General features: G+C 41.1%; 1 pseudogene; it reads right to left on the bottom strand.

The window, feature by feature from the left end:
- Positions 1 to 7,316: 7,316 nt before the first annotated feature.
- On the bottom strand, positions 7,317 to 17,279 carry LOC138431248 (zinc finger protein 280B-like; annotated as a pseudogene).
- Between the last annotated feature and the right edge of the window lie 1,142 nt (positions 17,280 to 18,421).

The raw sequence follows: 18,421 nt of genomic DNA, 5'->3' as shown, positions 1-18,421 counted from the left end.
TGAGATTTAAAAGTTTATAGTAAAGATTTACATCTATTGAAATTGAAACAAACAAACAAAAAAACACACTTTTTTTTTTCTTTTTTAAAATAATATATTATTATTATTTTTTTATTTTATTTTTTCTTTACAATACTGTATTGATTTTGCCATACATTGATATGAATCCACCAGGGGTGTACATGGGTTCTGAATCCTGAACCCCCCTCCCCCCCCACCTCTCTCCCCATATCATCTCTCTGGGTCATCCCAGTGCACCAGCCCCAAGCCTCCTGTATCCTGTATCGAACCTAGACTAGTGATTCGTTTCTTACATGATAGTATATATGTTTCAAAGCCATTCTTCTAAATCATCCCACCCTCTCCCTCTCCCACAGAGTCCAAAAGTCTGTTCTTTACATCTGTGTCTCTTTTGCTGTCTCGCATATAGGGTTATCATTACCATCTTTCTAAATCCCATATATATGTGTTAGTATACTGTATACTATACAGTATATTATACCTACTTCACTCTGCATGATCGGCTCCAGTTTCATTCACCTCATTAGAACTGATTCAAATGTATTCTTTTTAATGGCTGAATAATGCTCCATTGTGTATATGTACTACAGCTTATCCGTTCTTCTGCTGATGGACATCTAGGTTGCTTCCATGTCCTGGCTATTATAAACAGTGCTGCGATGAACATTGGGGTACATGTGTATTTTTCAATTCTGGTTTCCTCGGTGTGTATGCCCAGCAGTGGGATTGCTGGGTCATAAGGCAGTTCTATTTGTAGTTTTGAAGGAATCTCCACACTGTTCTCCATAGTGGCTGTACTAGTTTGCATTTCCACCAACAGTGTAGGACGGTTCCCTTTTCTCCACACTGTGTCCAGCATTTATTGCTTGTAGACTTTTGGATCACAGCCATTCTGACTGGTGTGAAATGGTACCTCATTATGGTCTTGATTTGCATTTCTCTGATAATGAGTGATGTTGAACATCTTTTCATGTGCTTGTTAGCCATCTGTATGTCTTCTTTGGAGAAATGTCTATTTAGCTCTTTAGCCCATTTTTTGATTGGGTCATTTATTTTTCTGGAACTGAGCTGCATAAATTGTTTGTATATTTTTGAGATTAGTTGTTTCTCAGTTGCTTGATTTGATATTATTTTCTCCTGTGGGGCCCTACGTGGGAAACCTTAAAAAAAAGGGGCTAGCTTTTGTGGTTGGAAGCCAAGACAGCATCCGGTAGAAGAGATAAGGGCGTGGTCTATGTTAAAGTTTTTGATTGGCTCTCTTGACTTCCGTACATGTGGACAGGGCATGATTACCCTAGACTCCTGTTAAGCTCATGACGACTTGACCTTATATGCATATTATAATTTGACCTTTAATGTGATTGGTGTAACTATGGCATATTATAATTTGATTCCTTAACGTGATTGGTGCAACTATGGGAAGTCCCTCGCAGAACCCCCTTGCTTGCCTATAAAAACCAAGATTTTGTGGCAATAAAGCGGAACTGCTCAGACGAAACCGCTGTTGCGTCTGATTGTCTCTCGCTCGCCGAGGGGCTGGGTTGGTGGACAGCAGGCTCACCTCTCCTCGGGACCCCTCGGCTTTGTGGAGAGAAGTCCCACTGCCTCTCTCTTTCTGTGGAGCACCCCCCGCAGAAACTGGCGCCCAACGTGGGGCATGGGGATGGATGGAGGTGGTGTCACCGTGCGGCTCTGAAAGAGGAGCGACGAAGGACCCTAGGCTGGTCACAGCGCGGAGCTCCCCTTTAGAGGAGTATCACCCAAGGTAATCCGGATTTCAAGGTGAGTCCCCCTCTGCTTTAAGGGAAGCAGCAAAAAACTCTCCTGACATTTTCTTTCTTTTTTCCTGATCTGTCCTTAATTCCTTTTTCTGGAGTTTCAGTGAACAGGTGAGCAGTTGTGGAAGCAATTGATAAGTCCTGGCTAAGGCCACTCTCTGGTGGACTTTGAAGGCCCCACAAAAAGTGAGCCTCAGTAACCAGAGCCCAACCAGGTGAAACTCCCCTTTAATCTTTTATAACTGAGGACGTGGCCTAAAATCTTCCCTGTGGGCATGGGTCAGTCACTTAAAGGCCATTAGGGCGCCTGCCACTTGAAGACTCCCGTGACAGGATGAGGGGGTCACAGAACAGGCTAGAAACCTCTAGGGTGCCCGCCCACCACAAGAAAACTTCTGTGCAACAACGCAGGCACAAAAACAGTTTCAAAAGCATACTACAAGCCCAGCTTTCTGGCCGCCACCTCTCCCATAGGATTTTTGGTTGTTGTCCTCAGTGACTTTTCTTTCTACTCTCTCTGCAGCATGGGAAATAATATTGGAAAATCTGATGAGCCCGCACTCAGGGCACTGAGATATATGCTCATAAGTAGGGGACTTGAGATTGCTGATGCTCAGGCCATTATGGTCTGGGGGACTATTGTACAGTTAGCCCCTGGGTTGCTTCGGCTAACCTGTTCTCTTGGGACACTTGGGATCGAGTACAAACACTTGCTAGGTGGCGAGAGGTTCAACACGGTGAGGAGCCCCCCATAGGGTTCTGTTTGACCATTTTGGCCCTCAAGCTCTGCTTTCACGGAGCGAGGAGCATGTCACTGATAAGGGTACCCCCAATTCTAAATCAGAAAAACAATGGGGAAAGTTAGACGAGGAATGAGTCATGTCTGACCAAAATATAGCAAAAGAGACTGTAGGGGATAAAGACTCTAGAGCTAATAGTGGGCCATGGGAGCCTTTTTTGGGATAATAAAGGGGTGGAAGAGAATAGAGACCCCTCTGATGTCTCGAGACCAGGAGCCCAGGGGAGAGACTTGTGCCTCTCCTTGCCTCCCCCATTTGAGGAAGTTTCAGGAGCACCTTGGGTGGGAAAGACAATGAGTGCTCTTGGAGAGGGAGAGCATATCCCAAGGACCCTTGGGGATCCTCGCTGCCCTTTATTGGCCCGACTCAAGCCTTTCCTGTAAACGTTAACCCGAGGGGGAATAAGCCGGCAGCCTGGTACCCCTGGGAGACCAGTGATTTAAAAGAGCTCAAAAAGGCAGTGGCAGAGGATGGCCCAAACTCCCTATGGGTGGAAACTATTCTCCAGGGCCTGGCTCATCAACCTTGTATGACCCAAGACTGGAAGATACTATGTAAGGCAGTGCTTCCCAGCAACACCTATATCAAATGGTGTGCCTTTCTCAAGGAACAGTGTCATGCTCAGGCAAAAAGAAATCAAGCTGCCAACCCTGCTATCCCGGTGACTTTTGGGATGTTGTCAGGGATGGCAGATCAATGGAGTATGGGACCTCAACAGGCCACTATTCCTGCTCCTTATACAGATCAGGTACGGGCCATATGCCTAGCCACCTGGAAAAAGCTTGTGGAGGGCCCCAGTGAGCCCCCCTATATAGGGCATCACTCAAAAAAATAATGAAGACCTCTCCACCTTCATAGGTGGAAAAGAGTATTCAGAGAAAATTTCCTCCAGGGCCCCTGAGAGATCAATTTGTTAGGCTATTAGTCTGGGAAGGGATGAACTCAGACCATAAGTTGGCTTGCACAGGACAGAAAAACTGCTCTATGGAGCGATGGATTGTAGCCACCAAAGATTTGGGGACACAGAGCCATCAGACCTGCTCTATTTCAACTGCCCTTCAGGCTCAGACTGAAGCTCTTACCGAGGTGATGACCAAGGCCCTCTCCACTATGATGGCCTCTGGGGGGACCGTATCTAAGGGACCCCTAATCCCCCCAAAAGTTGGGTCGATGCATTGGCTGCGGACAGGAGGGACACTTTAAGTAGGAGTACCCTCAGGGCGGGGGAAGACCTACTGGTCAGAGACCCCCCGCTACTCCATGCCCGTGATGTAGGAAGGGATATCACTGGAGGGCAGAGTGCAAATCTAAGTATGATAATGATGGCTAGATTTTAAACTAGATGAGGGGCAACCCCCAGCCCCATTACCCAAAGGGGGACCTCATTTCTTACCAGATCATATTGAAAAGTTGCTTCAAAAACCCTTCCCTGGATGTGGCTTGCTCTGACCCCCTATAAGGCAAACGGGGATCACTAAGGCCAAAGAGCCCCCCAGAGCCAATTGGGCTGTGCCTATTGGACCTGGATTAAGGCCTAAAATGGATATTACCATAGGAGGAAAGAGATTTCGATGTCTGATTGACACAGGAGCTGATCGGGACGTCCTCAGGGCAGAGGAGGTCCCACCTAATTGGAAATTGGTCCCTGGGCCTCAATTATTGGGCATTGGGGGGAACACTCGATCTAAGGAGACTGCTGAGTGGGTCCCTTGGAAAGATGTTGATGGTTCTACAGGAGAGGTCCGGCCCCTGATAGCTTCTGGATTAAATGCATATCTGCTTGGCCAGGATATTTTGGGACAAGCAAATGTATATATTACCACTAATCATAAGGGCCTTTATGATGACCTCGATGAGGAAAAATATCAACAACATTGTAAAAATTCTCCCATACCAAACTATAGGGAAGATTCTGGATTTGATAAACTTCATAAGGGAGAGCCTCTAACCCGATGGAAGGTGCTCCCCCCCAATCCTAAGGGCTACTGCCCCCCAGGTCCCTCCTATACAATGGAAACCCAGACCCCCAATATGAGTGGAGCAGTGGCCTCTTCCATCCACGAAGTTACAAGCCCTTATAGAAATCATCTCTGAACAACTAAATTTGGGACATATCTTCACTTCTACTAGCCCTTGAAATACCCCAATATTTGTAATTAAAAAATCCTTGGGAAAATGGAGGATGTTACAAGATCTTAGAAAGATCAATGAGAGAATGATCATCCAAGGGATGACCCTAAGGGGGTTACCCTGGATACCAGCTATTCCTAGTAATCTATGTCTTACAGTAACAGATATTAAAGACTGTTTCTATTCTATACCTCTACAATCCCAAGATTGTGAAAAGTTTGCTTTTTTGGTACCCTCTACTAACTTTGAGGGGCCTGATGAGCGTTTTGAATGGACAGTTTTACCACAGGGAATGGCAAACAGCCCTGCCTATTGTCAAAAATATGTATAAGATCTTCTCCAGCCAGTTAGAGGTCTGACATATATTAAATTGTATGTTTATATGAATGATATCATCTTGGGTGCTCCTACTGCTGAACAGCTGACAGAAACATATAAAATTTTACGAAAGTGTCTATCAAAAGGGAGACTCCATATATCCTCTGACAAAGTCCAGGTTGTCCCACTTTTTAAGATTCTGGGATCTCAGCTGTCCCTAGAAGGTGTGAGCCCCCTAAAACCCCAGCTATACATCCAAGATTCCTACTCCCTGACTGGCCTACAACGGGTCTTGGGAGAACTCAATTGGCTACGACGCTGGACCCCTGTTTCGACAGGTCAACTCTTGCCCCTCTTTGATCTATTAAAAGATAGACAGCCCAATGATGAGATAACACTTCTACCTTCCCATAAAAAGATCTTTCAAGACAAATGGCCCTCAATGTGGCCCAGCTTACCAGGTATACTCCTGAAGAGAGTCTACAATTGTGGGCCCTGCCTAGTCCGTCCTTAATTATGGCAGCCTTGGTCCGGGGGGGAAAGCCTCTACAATGGGTTCACATATCCTTGGGGGGAACTCCCCAAGTCTATACCTGTATAGATCAAATGGCTGACTTAATACGGAAGGGAAGACATATTGCAGTCTGATGCCATGTGCATGAACCTGATAAGATTGTTATCCCACACAGACTATCAGATTTTGAATGGATCCAAAGAAACAATGGGAGAATAGCTTTAGCCCTGGAGGGGTACCTAGGCATCCTTGACTGTCATTATGGGCCACATAAATGGGTTCCTTCTTTTGGTCGCCTAGATTGGAAGGCGCCCCAACTATTTCTCTTTAAGCCTATACCAGATGCCTTCAATGTTTTTTCTGATGGAGGAAAGAATGGTGCAGCAGCCGTCGTGTTCCAGCCACCACAGCTATCACAACAGCCAGATGAACGTATACGAGAGTATTTTGGGCCTTGTGAGGGATCCGCACAGTTTAAATAATTATTTGCTGTTCTCATGGCACTCACAAAAGTCCCTGAACCCATGAATCTGTTTTCTGACCGTCTTTATGTGGTAAATTTGCTTCCAGGATTGCTAAATTCTCACATATGACTAGATAACAATCCTATTACTCCCCTTATGATACAAGCCCGTACCCTGTTACTTGAACGGGTTAACCCCATTTATGTACACCATCTTAGGGGTCATCAAAATTTACCCGGATTGCTTTCAATGGGAAATTCCCTGGCCAATAGAGCGGCCTCCCTTACAATCCAAGCTTATAACTTACAAGATGCTTATGATCTTCACGATCTTACTCATATAAATTGGAGAGGGCTACATAAAAGATTTCCACAGATCTCTATTAGAAAATTAAATAAAATTATACATACTTGTAAATCCTGTCTTCCTTATTTACAAGTACAGCCTTTACAGCCCCCAGCAGTAAACCCTCGAGGGCTAAGACCCAGTGTGCTGTGGCAAACTGATGTGACCTATTATTCTCCTTTTGGAAAACTTAAGTATGTTTTTGTGTATATTGACACTTACTCTTATGCCTGTTGGGCTACTGCCCACACAGGAGAAAAAGCAAAACATGCTAAAAGCCAATTTTTACAATGTTTTGCGACATTGGGCCTTCCCCATCAAATAAAAACAGAAAATGGCCCTTCCCTTGCTTCATCAGCCAGAGCTTACAGAAATTCTTCTGACAATGGCACATTCTTCATAACACCAGAATCTCACATAACCCCCAGGGACAAGCCATAATTGAGCGCCACCATCAAAATTTAAAGGCTCAATTACAAAAACAAAAAGGGGGAATAAGCGCTCACCAGCAACTTGGAATGGCACTCTTTACGCTAAACATTTTAAATTTTTCAAAAAATGAACTGATACCATGTTTTCAAAAACATTGGTCTAATTAAAGATTTTAAAATTTAAAAAATAAAAAACTAAAAATTAAAAAAAAAAAAAAAAAACAAAACAAAACAAAACAAAAACATTGGTCTAACCAAGAAATAAAACCTGAAATACAAGTGAGATGGAAAGACCCCATCACTGGCCAGTGGAAGGGGCCAGATCCACTCCTTACAATGGGAAGAGGATTCGGATGTGTATTCCCCATTGGGGTTCCCAGCCCTATTTGGGTTCCAGCAAGGAATCTTAAATTTACACCACAACAGAGAGGTCAAATCTCAAAGTGTGACACAGATTAAAGAGACACTCACATATTGAGCCCAAGAACAAAAAGTTCTTGAGGAGATCATTTCTTTCATTTCAGATCATCAATGTGGCAATCCTGGTGGACACTGCTCCTGGCTATTGTCGGATTACCTATCCTCTCCTTACTGACCTTCATCATTGCCATGGCTGTGCAACAGTTTTTAGAATCTTTAAAGTCGAAACCAATACAGTATTGTAAAGTAAAATAACGTAAAAATAAATAAATAAATAAAATTTAAAAAATAATAAATAAATAAAGTCTGGGTTTAACGACACACAAAACCATCAACCATGAGGGTACAACAGTGTCAGCATCCGTGCTGAGAGTTCAACACGCTCAGACCATCGAGGTTATAAACAACATATCCACTGTCTCTGCTCAAGGATTTCAAACCAGCTCAAACACCTGAGATTCGCCATAACGGGACTCCAACAACAGCTTGATCTCCACTCCAGAGTGATCGAGACGTTGAGTGTCTTGGCGTGCATAGACTGCGATGTGAGATACCCCAGCTTTTGTCTGACAGTTTTTCCAGTGTTAAATGAGACTCTAACAGGTGAAAAAGGGAGCAATGGACCTATGGGACTGGGTACAAAGTCCATTTACCTGGTTTAAAAAATGCCTTCTATTTGCTTGTTTTTGTTATTCTGTTTGTTGAATGTTAAAGGTAAAAAATCTCACAGCCCACAATAGGTGCTTACAGTAAAAAAATCATTATGCTTGCCCAGGTCATGGAAAAGGAGTCCCACTTTAGGCATCCACAAAACCCCTGGATTAATTTAGCCCTTCAAGAGATTAACTGGGACAGATAAATAGAGTTCTAGATACCCATAATCTAGAAAGATTCCACCTACCCCCCAAGAGGTGGCTGGATAGCTAATGATGGATAAGACCCTCAGAGGAGGGCAACCTAAGACAGGCACAGCCATGACAGGGGCTGGCGAGGCTGGAGTTTGGCCACCTATAGCTCAATGCCTTGCTCTACAGAACATCAATACAAATGTCACGAGGGCTTAAATAAAATAAAAAAGGGGGAGATGTGGGGCCCTACATGGGAAACCTTAAAAAAAAGGGGGGGCTAGCTTTTGTGGTTGGAAGCCAAGACGGCGTCCGTCGGAAGAGATAGGGACGTGGTCTATGTTAAAGTTTTTGATCGGCTCTCTTGACTTCCATACACGTGGACAGTGCGTGATTACCATAGACTCCTGCTAAGCTCATGACGACTTGACCTTATATGCATATTATAATTTGATCTTTAACATGATTGGTGCAACTAAGGGAGGTCTCTTGCAGAATCCCCTTGCTTGCCTATATAAACCAAGATTTTGTGGCAATAAAGCGGAACTGCTCAGATGGAACCCCTGTTGCGTCTGATTGTCTCTCGCTTGCCGAGGGGCTGGGTTGGTGGACAGTAGGCCCACCTCTCCTCAGGACCCCTCGGCTTTGCTGAGGGAAGTTCCACTGCCTCTCTCTTTTTGCGGAGTGCCCCCCCCCCCTCATTCGCCCATTCCGAAGGCTGTCTTTTCACCTTGCTTATAGTTTCCTTTGTTGTGCAGAAGCTTTTAATTTTAATTAGATCCCATTTATTTATTTTTTATTTTACTTCCAGTATTCTGGGAGGTGGATCATAGAGGATCCTGCTGTGAGTTATGTCAGAGTGTTTTGCCTATGTTCTTCTCTAGGAGTTTTAAAGTTTCTGGTCTTACATTATATCTTTAATCCATTTTGAGTTTATTTTTGTGATCAGTGTTAGAAAGTGTTCTAGTTTCATTCTTTTAAATGTGGTTGACCAGTTTTCCCAGCACCACTTGTTAAAGAGATTGTCTTTAATCCACTGTATATTCTTGCCTCCTTTGTCGAAGATGAGGTGTCCATGGGTGTGTGTATTTATCTCTGGGCTTTCTGTTTTGTTCCATTGACCTATATTTCTGTCTTTGTGCCAGTACCATACTATCTGGACAACTGTGGCTTTGTATTAGAGATGGAAGTCAGGCAGGTTGATTCCTCCAGTTCCATTCTTCTTTCTCAAGATTGCTTTGGCTTTTTGAGTTTTTTTGTATTTCCATACAAATTGTGAAATTATTTGTTCTAGCTCTGTGAAAAATACCACTGGTAGCTTGATAGGGATTGCATTGCATCTGTAGATTGCTTTGGGTAGTATACTGATTTTCACTATATTGATTCTTCTGATCTATTAACATGGTATATTTCTCCATCTATTAGTGTCTTCTTTGATTTCTTTCATCAGTGTTTTATAGTTTTCTATATATAGGTCTTTAGTTTCTTTAGGTAGATATATTCCTAAGTATTTTATTCTTTTCGTTGCAATGGTGAATGGAATTGTATCCTTAATTTCTTTTTCTACTTTCTCATTATTAGTGTATAGGAATGCAAGGAATTTCTTTGTGTTGTTTTTGTATCCTGCAACTTTACTGTATTCATTGTTTAGCTCTAGTAATTTTCTGATGGAGTCTTTAGGGTTTTCTATGCAGAGGATCATGTTATCTACAAACAATGAGTGTTTACTTCTTCTTTTCCAAATTGGATTCCTTTTATTTCTTTTTCTGCTCTGATTGCTGTGGCCAAAACTTCCAGAACTATGTTGAATAGTGGCGGAGAAAGTGGACATCCTTGTCTTGTTCCTGACTTTAGGGAAATTCTTTCAATTTTTCACCACTGAGGATAATGTTTGCTGTGGGTTTTTCATATATAGCTTTTATGTTAAGGTATGTTCCTTCTATTCCTGCTTTCTGGAGAGCTTTTATCATAAATGAATGTTGAATTTTATCAAAGGCTTTCTCTGCATCTATTGAGATAGTCATATGGCTTTTATTTTTCAATTTGTTAATGTGGTGAATTACATTGATTGATTTGTGGATATTCAAGAGTCCTTGCACCCCTGGGATAAAGCCCATTTGGTCATGGTGTATGATCTTTCTAATGTGTTGCTGGATTCTGATTGCTAAAATTTTGTGAAGCAGTTGCAAAGTCTTTGGATCAGGAAGAAATGGAATTTGCTTGAGGAAAAGCAATGCCAGTGCACCAGTGGGGAAAATTGAGTAGAATGACAGAGAATGGAAAAGAGGAGGTGGTCAGGGACCATATCACTGGAACCTTTTTAGTTGGCAATAAATAACAATGTATACTCCTTAGGAGCATACTTCAGAGCAAACAACAGTAACAGTGTTGATAATACTAAGCAACAATAAAAACACATAACTAAAACATTTCATATTTTTACTATAGTAATAGAATAAAGGAGATATGTATACAAAAGTCTGCACATTTATTTATACATAGAAGTTTTCACCTGATGCCAGAATACACACACACACACACTCTTTCTACACCTAAAGAAAGTAGTTCAAGCTGACACTTAGCAAAGTGCTTTGGCCTAAGCAAACTAACTGAAAAGGCCTAGTAAAATAATCAAAGTGCAAATCAATCAATGAAGCATTGAGTAAATAAATACAATATAACTTACACTCAGGCAATCACCTAAAATGCAGCTAATAGACTCACTACAGCTTAGTTATCTGTAGTCCTTCCTCTTCAGTTCTAGGAGGGATGCTAACACCTTGGTGATTACCACTTTCAAGCATTTTGTGAAAGTTTAGAGAATTTAAATAAATTGAGGAGTGGGGGGGGGGGGCGGAATAAGAGTGGGGAGAAATAAAGAGGACAAGAAAGGAAGAGGAAATGGAGAGATTTCTCCTGACATAGGTCTACAGCCAGGATCCCAGCTTCCTTGAATGGTGCACAGAGATTGCTAGGTAACTGTGCCAGAAGTGGAGAAGGGATGACATTCAACTCCAGGAGGAGACTCAACTCCAGGAACCCACGGAGGCAGCCAAGTGTGCTGATGTTCAGGAACCAATTCTTAGAGGGTACCCCGCAGGTCTGTGAAAGAGCCCTTGGAGAATGCAAGAAAAAAGGTTTCCACAAGTATAATCACAGATTAGATAGTTGGATAGATAAGAGGAAACAAAATAATTCTATGACCTGATTATTACTGAAATAAATGAGGCAATTCCTGCATATCAGACTGTGTCAGGTAAGACCAAAACTCAGTATTAGTTTGATAAAATGGGAAATTACACACACAAAGAATTAACAGTTAACTGTAATACATTCAAGTCCAAGGCAAGAGAAGATATACAACTGAAATCTTCACATGTTCAACTAGGGTAAGACACATGTAACTGGAAAAAAAGTTTTATAAAGGGTTTAATCACCCTGGACCATTTTTATCCACTACATTTACTATTCTCAGACAACTCCACTGTAGCTTAAGGGTAAGAGAATTAAATTCTGCCCAATTCATAAACTGAACAGTTTCCCCATGTTTGATCATTTCAGTTAAAACTATGGGTCTAGGACAAATCAAATTGGACCTCAAGGCATTTTTCCTTGGGAATCTTAACTTGCTTTACTACTGAGACTGAGACAGATATGGCTACTTCACTCTGACTGCTGCTGCTGCTGCTGCTAAGTTGCTTCAGTAATGTCCGATTCTGTGTGACCCCATAGACGTCAGCCCACCAGGTTCCCCAGTCCCTGGGATTATCCAGGCAAGAACACTGGAGTGGATTGCCATTTCCTTCTCCAATGCATGAAAGTGAAAAATGAAAGTGAAGTAGCTCAGTTGTGTCTGACTCTTTGTGACCCCATGGAGTGCAGCCCACCAGGCTTCTTTTTCCTTGGGATTTTCCAGGCAAAAGTACTGGAGTGGGGTGCCATCGCCTTCTCCTAAAGGCCAGTCAAATGGGAAAGGGAACAGAATGAATCTAATTCCCCTTCTGATCACTCAACAACGAGGTCCACGGGCACCAGGCCTCATTCTATTAACTATCTCTGCTTCTCCAACTACAGTCAATGATACACAGGGCCTCCTTGATGCTTGCAGGGGCCACTCACCAAACATAGGCATTTTAATAGTTGTCTTCCTTTAGATGTCCCTGGGCTAGATAAAGACTCTGAGACAGTGTTCCTTCTGCCATGGCTCCATGACTGGAGCGAATGTGTGCCTCTTCCTCAACTGGAACAAGAAACCACAGCTCTCCACTGACCAACTCCCATGTCTGCTCCAAACTCACATCACAGCTTCTCTATCAACTTCTCCACATCAGGCTTTCGGAGCCAGGTTATCTTAGATCAGCCCAACAGAGGCACTTGGGAGAGTTCAGCACCACATGGGACCATACCATAACAAAGCCATTCCTATCTGGCTATATTAATACTGAGATCTTCAAGACATGAAAACAGTTGAAAATTACATTGCTAAAACATTCTACAGATTATATGTATAATACTAGAGCTTTCAAACTTACAAATGACATGAAATATCAGTATGGGTTGTTACTTTTCCTCTCTTCCCCTCTCTCATTCTCTCTCAACACACACACACACACACACACACACACACACACACACACATCAGTATGGGTTGTTACTTTTCCTGTCTCCTCCTCTCTCATTCTCTCTCAACACACACACACACACACACACTCACACACACATACTTTTTACGTGTTAAGACAATTATATGAAAACCAGATAATATATTTTTAAATAACATCTCAACTTTCAGATCAAACAAAACATATACAGATAGTGATGCATCTGTGTGGATGGCACTAATTGACAGTTTTACAGCAAAACTTGAGCTCCACATGCATGCATACTTGCTGCCTTCTCACCTGGATAAAGACACATCTGCCAGTACTGACAGGCCAAGTACAGACCATGTTTTCTCCAGGACCCTGCCCCTCATCTCTTATCACCTCTCCTCAGAGCTCTCTTCCTGTGGTTGGCAAATCCCCCTGAAGCAGCACCAGGATCTACTCAAGCGAGGTGAGGTTCCTTTAGACCCTTCACAGGTACTACCTACACCTGTTTCTTTGCCCGAGCCCTTCCTTCGCTGTACAGGACAGGATGCCAAGGCTTTCTGGAGTACTTTGCCAGGTTATTATGGGTTGTATTTGTTAGATGTTGTAATTCCCATCCCTCCTTCACATCTCTCTATTCTCTCTCTTTTATTTTTTTAAGGAAACAGGATTCTAAACCATATGTTTTTCTCTCTCTTTTTTTTTAATTTTTAGTTTTTTTATTTTTTAAATTTTAAAATCTTTAATTCTTACATGCATTCCCAAACATGAACCCGCCTCCCACCTCCCTCCCCAGAACATCTTTCTGGGTCATCCCCATGCACCAGCCCCAAGCATGCTGCATCCTGCGTCAGACATAGACTGGCGATTCAATTCACATGATAGTATACATGTTAGAATGTCATTCTCCCAAATCATCCCACCCTCTCCCTCTCCCTCTGAGTCCAAAAGTCCGTTATACACATCTGTGTCTCTTTCCCTGTCTTGCATACAGGGTCGTCATTGCCATCTTCCTAAATTCCATATATATGTGTTAGTATACTGTATTGGTGTTTTTCTTTCTGGCTTACTTCACTCTGTATAATCGGCTCCAGTTTCATCCATCTCATCAGAACTGATTCAAATGAATTATTTTTAATGGCTGAGTAATACTCCATTGTGTATATGTACCACAGCTTTCTTATCCATTCATCTGCTGATGGACATCTAGGGTGTTTCCATGTCCTGGCTATTATAAACAGTGCTGCAATGAACATTGGGGTACATGTGTCTCTTTCAATTCTGGTTTCCTCGGTGTGTATGCCCAGAAGTGGGATTGCTGGGTCATAAGGTAGTTCTATTTGCAATTTTTTAAGGGATCTCCACACTGTTCTCCATAGTGGCTGTACTAGTTTGCATTCCCACCAACAGTGTAGGAGGGTTCCCTTTTCTCCACACCCTCTCCAGCATTTATTGCTTGCAGATTTTTGGATCGCAGCCATTCTGACTGGTGTGAAGTGGTACCTCATTGTGGTTTTGATTTGCATTTCTCTAATAATGAGTGATGTTGAGCATCTTTTCATGTGTTTGTTAGCCATCCGTATGTCTTCTTTGGAGAAATGTCTATTTAGTTCTTTGGCCCATTTTTTGATTGGGTCGTTTATTTTTCTGGAGTTGAGCTGCATAAGTTGCTTGTATATTTTGGAGATTAGTTGTTTGTCAGTTGCTTCATTTGCTATTATTTTCTCCCATTCAGATGGCTGTCTTTTCACCTTGCTTATATTTTCCTTTGTTGTGCAGAAGCTTTTAATTTTAATTAGATCCCATTTGTTTATTTTTGCTTTTATTTCCAGCATTCTGGGTGGTGGATCATAGAGGATCCTGCTGTGATTTATGTCTGAGAGTGTTTTGCCTATGTTCTCCTCTAGGAGTTTTATAGTTTCTGATCTTACATTTAGATCTTTAATCCATTTTGAGTTTATTTTTGTGTGCGGTGTTAGAAAGTGATCTAGTTTCATTCTTTTACAAGTGGTTGACCAGTTTTCCCAGCACCACTTGTTAAAGAGATTGTCTTTACTCCATTGTATATTCTTGCCTCCTTTGTCAAAGATAAGGTGTCCATATGTGTGTGGATTTATCTCTGGGCTTTCTATTTTGTTCCATTGATCTATATGTCTGTCTTTGTGCCAGTACCATACTGTCTTGATGACTGTGGCTTTGTAGTAGAGCCTGAAGTCAGGCAAGTTGATTCCTCCCGTTCCATTCTTCTTTCTCAAGATTGCTTTGGCTATTCGAGGTTTTTTGTATTTCCATACAAAGCTTGAAATTATTTGTTCTAGTTCTGTGAAAAATGTGGCTGGTAGCTTGATAGGGATTGCATTGAATTTGTAAATTGCTTTGGGTAGTATACTCATTTTCACTATATTGATTCTTCTGATCCATGAACATGGTATATTTCTCCATCTATTAGTGTCCTCTTTGATTTCTTTCATCAGTGTTTTATAGTTTTCTATATATAGGTCTCTCTCTCTTTTTTTAATTGAAGTCTATTTGCTCTAAAATGTGCTACCCATCTATGCTGTACAGCAAACTGACTCAGTGATACACACAAAGACATTCTTATTTTATAGCCTTCTACACTTTGTCACAGGATACTAAGTATAGCTCTGTGCATTCTGCAATAGGACCTTGTTGTTTATTCTAAATGTAGTAGCTTGTATCTACCAGTCCCCAACACAGATGAAACTTCATGAATTAAAAAGAAAAGAAACATAAATTACCCATTGGTTTCACTATATTTAATACTATTGAATAATGCTATAATTGGATTTTTTTTGTTTTTAATGGTTTTTTTTTTTTAACTTTGACTGAAATACTTGCTTCAGACTTACTGAAAGAATTAACTTCTTTTTTTTTTGACCTCCTACTTTTAGATTTGAGGGGTGATGATTCAAAATCAGATGTGTTCACAGTAATGGATGCTATTTCCACCAATCCTGGCTGAAGGGGTTCCAGTGATACCTGAATAACAGTTTTTGTTTCAGGAGACAATCCTTCTAGCTGCTTAGGCTTCTTAAACATTTGATGACACTGGGTCTTGTGCTCCCTTTCCTCTTTGGAAGTTAAAAACTGTAGCCAACATTTGGAACACTGGTGAAAACTCTTTTCCCAGTGCCCTCTATGATGGCGTCTGTATGCTGTTGCAGTTTTAAAAAATTTTGAGACAAAACGGGCAAAGTAAATTCTTAGTGTTACCATGGTATGCTCTGAAATGTGCATCCACATCTGCAAAAAATGATGATCTGTAACTGCAAACCTGGCATACATAGGGCATTTCACCAGGCTTAAGATTGTTTTTCATGTGCTCTAAGAGAACCTGATCTGTCTCAAAGGATAACTCACAGATTTGACAGACTGCGGAGGGCTCCTGGGGAGTGTGGACACTTTCAATGTGACACTGCCGCTGGAAGGGAATAGGAAACTAATGGTGGCAATGCTGGCAGGTGGGTGGTTTTTCCCACCCACTCTCTGCCTCTCAAGTTCTAAATGGTGCTTCATGTGACTCATAAACTTGACATTTTTTAGAACTTTCAAGCAGCTGAGGCATTTTTTTTTAATTTTTTTTTAGTTTTTTATTTTTTAAATTTTAAAATCTTTAATTCTTACATGCATTTCCAAACATGAACCCCCCTCCCACCTCCCTCCCCATAACATCTTTCTGGGTCATTTAAAGGTTGTGTGAGTCTTCGGTTCTGGCTGCCCGTCTCCTCTATGTTGCCCATAGCAGAACTCATGAAGTAACACAATCAGATTTCCTTCTGTGGGATCAACAATATTGTTTGGACTTGCTAAACTTGGAAAGTCAGTTTTTGTCAGTGCATTTTCCCCTAAAGGACTTACAGGCTTGCAATGAATATTGTCCTTTGGAAAAACTGTTGGACAATGTTCTCCATTCTGAACATGGCTTGGTGAGGTATGGACACTGTCTGGTGTGCTTTGCTGAGTAGTCACTGTATGAAAAATACCTGAAGGGGACAAAGCTATAGAATGTTCCCTTATAATTCCATCACAGAGTTTAGGCCTTTTGGGATTTGTGCTATTTGTTTCAGAAGTGGAAAGTCTCTCAGGTACACGAGGACTTTTATTCATATCTCCTCATAAACTGCTGTTTCTACTGGATGCTGCAATGAACTTGTGAAGGTAATCAAAGGAGAACGTAACTCTGAAAAGCTGTTAGGCACTATCTGTGGAGAAATATTTTTATAATCAGCTTTAGGCAAAGGCTCAATAATAATAGGACTAGCTGTTGATCTTGATTCAGTGTCAGAAACTGGCAAGACAGTCTTTGCTTCTGATGTTGGAGTCACATGACTAACAGGCTGTAATTTGTAAGCATTATCTTTCCTGAAGTGACCATACCTTTTTCTCCTTGAACATGAACCTGGGGTAACTGTTCAATATGTTTGAAACAACTGGTTCTGAATTTGAGGTCATCCCAACAAAGATCACATCAGCATCTTCATTTACATGTTTCACTCCAACAAAGATCAGTTCAGTGTCTTCATCATCTACTTGTTTGGTTTCTCACAGTTTTCTGTGGTTCTGGCTCTTGTTCTTCACATAACGTACGTGGCTCTTCCACATTTTAAATACATTTTTATTATTGGAGGATGTGGCCACAAGTCCCAGTGCTTCCTTTATATAAACTGCCTAAGTATACCTAAGTATAAACATACTACATATTAATTAAGTACAGAAAATGCACTATTTGATTATCTCTAAACTCTAGGGTAGTTATAAACACCCTTATTTTACAGATAAAGACACTGAGCTTCAAAGAGACTAAATGACAGTTGAAAAACATATGACTACAAGTCTACATGACTCTAGAATCATAGCTTTGTCCCATGTTGATTTTAATCTCTTCTATTTAAAAAAAGAAAAAAAAAAACACCACTGATCATTTGGTGAAATCACATGTAAAGGATGAGTAGTTTTACAAAAGCACTATTGTACAATGTTTAGAAACAAGGACTTCAGAGTCAAAGAAGATTAAGCTGGAATTCTAAGTTAGCCACTCACAAGCTGCATGTTTTGCGGCAAATTTATAACTTTTAAATGTGATTTGGTATCTTAAAAACAAACATGCTTATTTCTTAGACTTAAGGCTAACAGCTCTTTTTAATATCCATCAGCTATTCAATGGCATCTTGTTTTGTAGTAAAATTGGAAGAAAACATATCTTAAATGCACATTACAACTGATTCACAAATACTAATTTAATAAATGTTAATAGAGAAAATAGGTAGCAAATTCAAAGTATAAAGTATCTATACATAGTTAACAAACAGCATAATTCAATGTCAAGCACCTAACACAGGCCTAGCAAATTAAGAATGAACTCTCTTCATAATCTCACCCCAATTCCATACTGATATATCCTAAATTTCTCTCTCTAATCCTTACTAAACTTAAATCCAACAATGCTTCATCCTTCACTCCACATTTCTCTCCCCCACATAGCAGGCAAAGTGATGCCAGTATTTCTCTAATACCAATATCAGACAGAGACATCACACACACACACACACACACACACACACACACACACATATACACGATATCCCTTATGAATATAGAGGAAAGAGTCCTCAACAGAATACTGGCCAACAAAATCTAACAACATTTTAAAATGATTATATACCATGATCATGTGGGATTTACAGAGGCAAGCAAAGTTGGTTCATTATATGAAAGTCAATCAACATTATGACATTTTAATAGAAT

This window comes from Ovis canadensis, chromosome Y (assembly GCF_042477335.2).
Source record: "Ovis canadensis isolate MfBH-ARS-UI-01 breed Bighorn chromosome Y, ARS-UI_OviCan_v2, whole genome shotgun sequence".
Taxonomy (NCBI): domain Eukaryota; kingdom Metazoa; phylum Chordata; class Mammalia; order Artiodactyla; family Bovidae; genus Ovis; species Ovis canadensis.
The sequence above is the reverse complement of the archived record's forward strand: the minus strand, read 5'-3'. Positions and strand labels throughout refer to the sequence as shown.